At 35.4% G+C, this 6,000-nt stretch overlaps 1 long non-coding RNA gene across 4 annotated transcripts; it reads right to left on the bottom strand.

The window, feature by feature from the left end:
- Positions 1-963: 963 nt before the first annotated feature.
- On the bottom strand, positions 964-4,210 carry LOC143859326 (uncharacterized). 4 transcript variants are annotated; one of them, XR_013239234.1, is made up of 6 exons: positions 4,037-4,210; positions 3,825-3,902; positions 3,657-3,725; positions 2,156-2,357; positions 1,851-1,974; positions 964-1,385 (listed from the first exon to the last, which is right to left on the bottom strand). It is a non-coding gene; the product is annotated as an uncharacterized LOC143859326 (long non-coding RNA). The 4 variants fall into 4 exon arrangements; XR_013239233.1 differs by lacking the exon at positions 3,657-3,725; XR_013239235.1 differs by lacking the exons at positions 3,657-3,725; positions 3,825-3,902; positions 4,037-4,210 and adding an exon at positions 3,403-3,634.
- Between the last annotated feature and the right edge of the window lie 1,790 nt (positions 4,211-6,000).

Genomic DNA, 6,000 nt, shown 5'->3' with positions numbered 1-6,000 from the left:
TAAAATCCATACTAAAGTCCCTCCTGTTCGAGGAGTCCCACACATTCCCAGAGTTACGCACAATCTGTTGGACTTCTTTAGAGTGACCCACAGTTTAGGAAGTTCCGACGGGATTTAAAATCCCACGCAGCTAACCCGTTCTTAAAAATAAGCTTGGAGAACTTCAACATGAAGGGCATGTTTGGCAACAATGAAAAATAATTCCATGGAATATGCGTTGGTTCAATTGTGAAATATAGACCTGGCAAATGGGTGGGTCGGGTCGACCCGCGGGCACGGGTCGCTTTTGCCAGGTCTAGTGAAATAGGGAGGGGGAGATATCCGAGGGGCAGGAGGGCAGGTAGCATGGATGGAGCATGATGATTCCCTAATAAATTAATTGATGTAGCATAAAGTAAATTAAGGCTGATTGACAGAAACTAAATTATGGTATAAAGTTGGATAGTTGGCAAATAGGTGTATAGCAGTAATATATAATTTTCTTTTTACATTCCATTCATAGGTTACTGAAACTTATGCTCCCTGTTCTTGGAAGTCGAATTTAATACTTGCTAATGCTAGAACATGGAAAGAGAAAATGGCATATAAGTAGCAAGACCACAACGGCACAACATATTATCGTTCATTTATATGGAATAAGTAGTTTTCTAATATAGGATGAACCTCGATGTTTCACTTTTGCTACAATATCAAATTCAGATATGCTAAGAGCCCCTTACTGTCAATGTTTTACACAGAAAGAAACAATTCTAATAGAGAAAACTGTTCCTGTGCAGTTCCGCAGGGAGTTACCTGCACATTAGTGGCTTAAAAAGCCACCGATTGGTTCGTATGGCGGGTCCACCTTTGCAGGGTCCACAAAAAGCGACCAATCAGTGGCTTTTTAAGCCACTAATGCGCAGCTGCACAGGAACACTTTTCTCATTCTAATAACCTGATGTAATTTATACAGTGACATTAGTCTACACTAAATAGAAGTAATAGATAGAAAACATAGTTTGCCACATACATATGATTGTTCCCCTAATTTGCTCATTCCAAAAATATGGAGACATAAACAATTTAAGCACCATGCCAAAAGTTTTAATATATCTTTGAACTGCTTATTGACGAAGCAATTCAAAAGCATTCAGTATATATCAGAAAACTTGAATTAAAGGTTAGCACAATCTCTAATGGTGCAAACTGACCGAAGACATTGAATATTGCCACCATAAACTCGATGTTTCGTTTATGCTGAAATATCAATTCAGATCTGGTAAGAGATTCTCATTGTGAATGATTTTACCCAAGCACATGGCAGCTTCCACCATAAATAGTCCAAGAGATCAAAAGCCTGAAGCCCACAATACTTCCATTGTAAACCAGATGCATCACCTCTTCACCTGAACCTCACACATTAAAAAAAAGCAAATTAAAAATTATGCATAATTTCAGAAAGGAAACACAAGATCATGCAAGCAATCTACCACCTAACCTTTCACAGCCCAACAGAAACCTAACAACCACCTATCATAAAGTAGGAGAAGAAAATAATACTATTACTTTTAATAGCACCAAAATTTTACCAAAAACAAATTGAAAGAAACAATCTTAAGAAATATATAAAATGCCAAAAAAAATGAATAACATTGATCTTGTGGGTCAAAATGCAGAGTTCAATTTGTTTAATGGAGAGTTTTTCTCCTATTTGCAACCCATAAAAAACTATTTATGAGAGCACGGTTTGTTTAATAGGGAGTTTTTTCTAGAGTTTACAATATAGAGTTACATGGCTGTGAATAAAAAACAGAAATCATTTTATAGAAACAACTGTTATGCTACTAAACCCGAGATGTAAATGAGCAAACCTATAGTAGAAACAAAAATCTCTGGAAGCATTCACAATAAGCTCGATTCATGTCAGTTGCCTTGTCTCTCCCTCACAGCATTATTTATAAAGATTTTATTTGCTTAATCCTCTGCAAAGAGAAGCTGCAGTTACAATAAACACGAAAGAGATCATTTTTCATGGGTAATATAACTTGGAAACAGAAATACCATTGGCACACGATAGACAAACCTATGAAATATAGCAGTAATCAAAGAGAAGGGAAAGGAAAACGTTAAATACATGCAGGATAAATAATTTCAAGGAAAAGAGAAGTAAAATTACCTGCCGAAGAAGTTTCATGTTATATTTGACCAAAATTTATTGTTGTTAGCAAACTATTCAGGAGCAGTGATGCTAAGATTCATCTGTGGACAGTAAAATTCTTTCAGCTATGGATAGTCCAATTCACCAATCGCCAGAATCATGCAATTTCCTTTTTTATGTCCCGCTGAATCATGAAATCTCTTTTTTATGTCCCATTGAACTGGTTTGAATGCAATATCAAATGTCAAAAGCCATAGGATAAAGTGAGCAATATGAAGAATAGTGAGGAAACATCCAAATATATCCATGAAGGATGCAAAAAAAATTTCATTAACTGAAATGTGATGTTTCATGGCTAATCTAATGGCTGAATCTCATATTATTTCTCCAACACAAAGCCACACATTAACTATCCATATATTTGGAATTTATATAATTCTAAACTTGCTGCTATATTAAACATCTGTTGGAAATCAAATTCAATAGAAGGGAAGCAAGTTTTCTACAGTTTTTTGAAAATCATTGGTGTATGTTAAGGTTGGATGATTTCAAAACAGTAATGTGAAGAGATTTGTGATTTACATATTTCATTGCCCGAATTAGTAAGTAAAATAATTGGGAAAAAAAGAATGGAACAATAACGACATAATTACTTTATTTTGCAAAGGAAAGGACTCGAAAGAAAGGCAACAAAATAAAAAACCCCTTGGAGTCTGTAGAGATGACCTAAGTTTAATCTTCAGGTGCTGAGATGCTTAAAAATCAAGTAATATTAGACTCCATGTGCTTTCTTTTCAAATCTACAGGTCAGAAACTACCATACAATCCAATCTCCAAAATGAAAACCTAGGAACCATAGAAGAGACCATCCAAAATTTCCAATAATCACTTCACCAGTCACTCTATGAAGGAAAATCCAATTACATAATCATGAGAAAAATAAAATTTAAGTTAATGAGCATTAAATGCAGCATGAGGAAAATGGTCTGTATTATCTTTATGGCAAAATAAGCAGAATTTATGGCAGTAGCATATGAAATACAACCAAATTTACATTCATTGCTGCTAACAGGTGATTTCCATGACCACTGGTCAAATAAAAGCAAATTTACATGAAATTCAACAATTACTAAAAAAACCAAGCTGGAAAATGTAGTAGATATAATCCAAACATTAGTCAATAGATGAGGAAAAAAGAGAGAAAAACAGGTTCTTTAATTTCGTATCTGTGAGCCAATGGATGAAAAAAGGTTTGTGTTTGTTACCAACATATTTTCATGCCAAATCCCCAAATTAGGCAAAAACAGATTCTGAAGGAAAAACCAAGCATCACAACTATTGATTAAAGAAAAAGTAACGGGTCAGAGCAATTCAGAAAACCCAAAAAAGTAAAACATGCTCTCCGAGGAAAAGAAATACGTAAAAACTTGGAAAGACGAGAATGAAGGAAAACAGGGGGAAGGAACAATTTTACAAAAAGGAAGCAATAGAAGATGAAGGGAGGTGAAGCAAACTCGACCTTTAAAGGAATTGACGAATAGTCGACCTCAACATCAATTATGAAAGTGACAGATTACTCTATCAACGCCTACTTATATCAAAACCGGAGCTGTTAAAATCTTGAAACAATTGCGTCTTCTAGAATCTGCAAGGGATAAAAACAATTGCGTCTTCTAGAATAATATACCTGAATTTTTTTATTTATTACTGGTATCTTTCAGAATCAATCGAATCCTGATGGATGATTCCGAATAACTTTCATAATCTGCAAAGAAAAAAATATCTTTCACAATCTTCAAAGAAAAAAAGATATTAGGACTTTTCTTCATATCAAAACTGAAACGAATTGGTAAGGGATAGAAAAACTAAAATGAATTTATGCCAAATTTGGTGCATTACAATTGGAAACACATGAATGGAATTGGTAAGGGATAGTAGAATAAGAAACGTTCTAAGATTTTAGAAAAAAACAACAATAGGAAGCAAGTATGGGAGAGAAGGTTTGGGTAATTGGGTTTATGCGTTTGGGTAATTGGGTTTATGCGTTTGATAATGAACGGGGAGATTTCTAGAATAGGGAGAAATTTGGGCCGACCATACATCAGAAATTGGTATTTTAAAAGAAGGAATTTTTAGGACGAAAATACCCCTCAGCTTACTTTAATCTTTCTCTTCTTAGTTTTACTTCCAGGTTTTACACTCTTTCATTTCTAGGTTTTACTCAGACCCATTCTGTGTGAAACGACCTCATTTTCTGGCCATAGAAGCCTTCTTCTCCTGCGAAACATCTTCATTTCTCCGGCAGCAGATCCTCATTTGTCCTGAGACGGTAGGGGTGCAACTCGGCTCTAAAAGAGATGCTATGGCAAAGTCATATGTTTATCATTTTTGTGCTATCCAATGGACATCAAATGATTAGTTACTTTCAGAGAGGACAAAATCTTTATGCTAGAATTTGTAGAACCACCCTATTTCGATTGCAAGAGTGATTGGTACAAGGTAGGTAATGTTTACCACCGTTTGATATTTGAACGAGGTCTACTTGACTGAAGGCAAAAAGAGTTCCGAATGTTCCTGGAATGTTATTGGAATAAAAAAAAATTAGTCGAAGCCAAAACGTCTCAGTCAAAGCCAAACAAATTAGTTGAAGCCAATCATATGGTAGTCGAAGCCAAAAAAACATTTGTCGAAGCCAAAAAAAAGTTCCGAATGTTACTGGAATTCAAAAGTTTTAGTCGCAGCCAAAAACATGTTCGAAGCAAAAAAATAGTTATTCGAAGCCTAAAAAAATTTAGTCAAAGCAAAAAACAAAACTACGAATGTAACTGGAAACAGATTTTTGGCTTCGAATAACCTTTTTCGCTTCGAGTACTTGTTTTTGCGTCAAAAAGGAGAAAAAACAGTTATTCGAAGCCTAAAAAATTTAGTCGAAGCAAAAAACACAACAGCAAATGTAGGAAACACATTTTTGGCTTCGACCAAGCAATTTTTGGCTTCGACCAAGTAGTTTTTGGCTTCAAATAACCTTCTTTCGCTACGAGTACCTTTTTTGCGTCGAGAAGGATAAAAACAGTTATTCGAAGCATAAAAAATTTAGTCGAAGCGAAAAACATAATTGCGAATGTTACTGGAAACTCATTTTTGGCTTCGACCAAGTATTTTTTGGCTTCAAGTACCTGTTTTTGTGTCGAGAATGAAGAGATCTCGAAACCCTTTTTGAGAAAGAATTGAGAAGGAAGAAAGCCGATGTGTCCAATTTTGTGCATTTCAAGCAAAAAACCACCAAAAAATTTCTTTTGGAAATGCAATTTGGAAGCCATTAAATAAGGCAGCATACAACTACTTATACATTATCAACTACTCTCTTCAATGGCAGAGAAACTTAAGAGGTTTTACATAAACATTTAAAACAAAATAATGCCATATGTTTATGGCAATTGATGGGCCTAGCCAGCGCACTTCTTGCAGCCACAGCGCCTCATAAGCTTTTCAGAATGGGCGTAGTCGAATCCAAGAGGAAGCTTTTCTAGAATTTCTATAACTGCTCGAATGCACCTACAAGAAAAAATGAGCTTTACAGGAGACACCTGACCTACCAAAAATATAACAACGACCAATTAATATTTGAATTTCTGATCAAAAGGCACTCTATATATGTCACATACCTATTGTACATAGGAGCAGATGGCCCAATGGACGTCTGGTTGACTTGTTGAGTTTGTTTGGGAGGATTTTTACATGACCTTTTATTGCGGCCTAGTTGGCCACATGTACTGCAATTATGATGTACACCAACTTAGAATCATCAAAGAGTGGGGGAGAACCTGCCACTACGATCGATCTAATGTAGGTAGCACCACATC

This window comes from Tasmannia lanceolata, unplaced genomic scaffold, assembly GCF_043159265.1.
Source record: "Tasmannia lanceolata isolate RefF3 unplaced genomic scaffold, GAP_Taslan_0.1 ptg000029l, whole genome shotgun sequence".
Lineage (NCBI taxonomy): Eukaryota > Viridiplantae > Streptophyta > Magnoliopsida > Canellales > Winteraceae > Tasmannia > Tasmannia lanceolata.
This window is presented reverse-complemented; position numbering and strand designations above follow the sequence as displayed.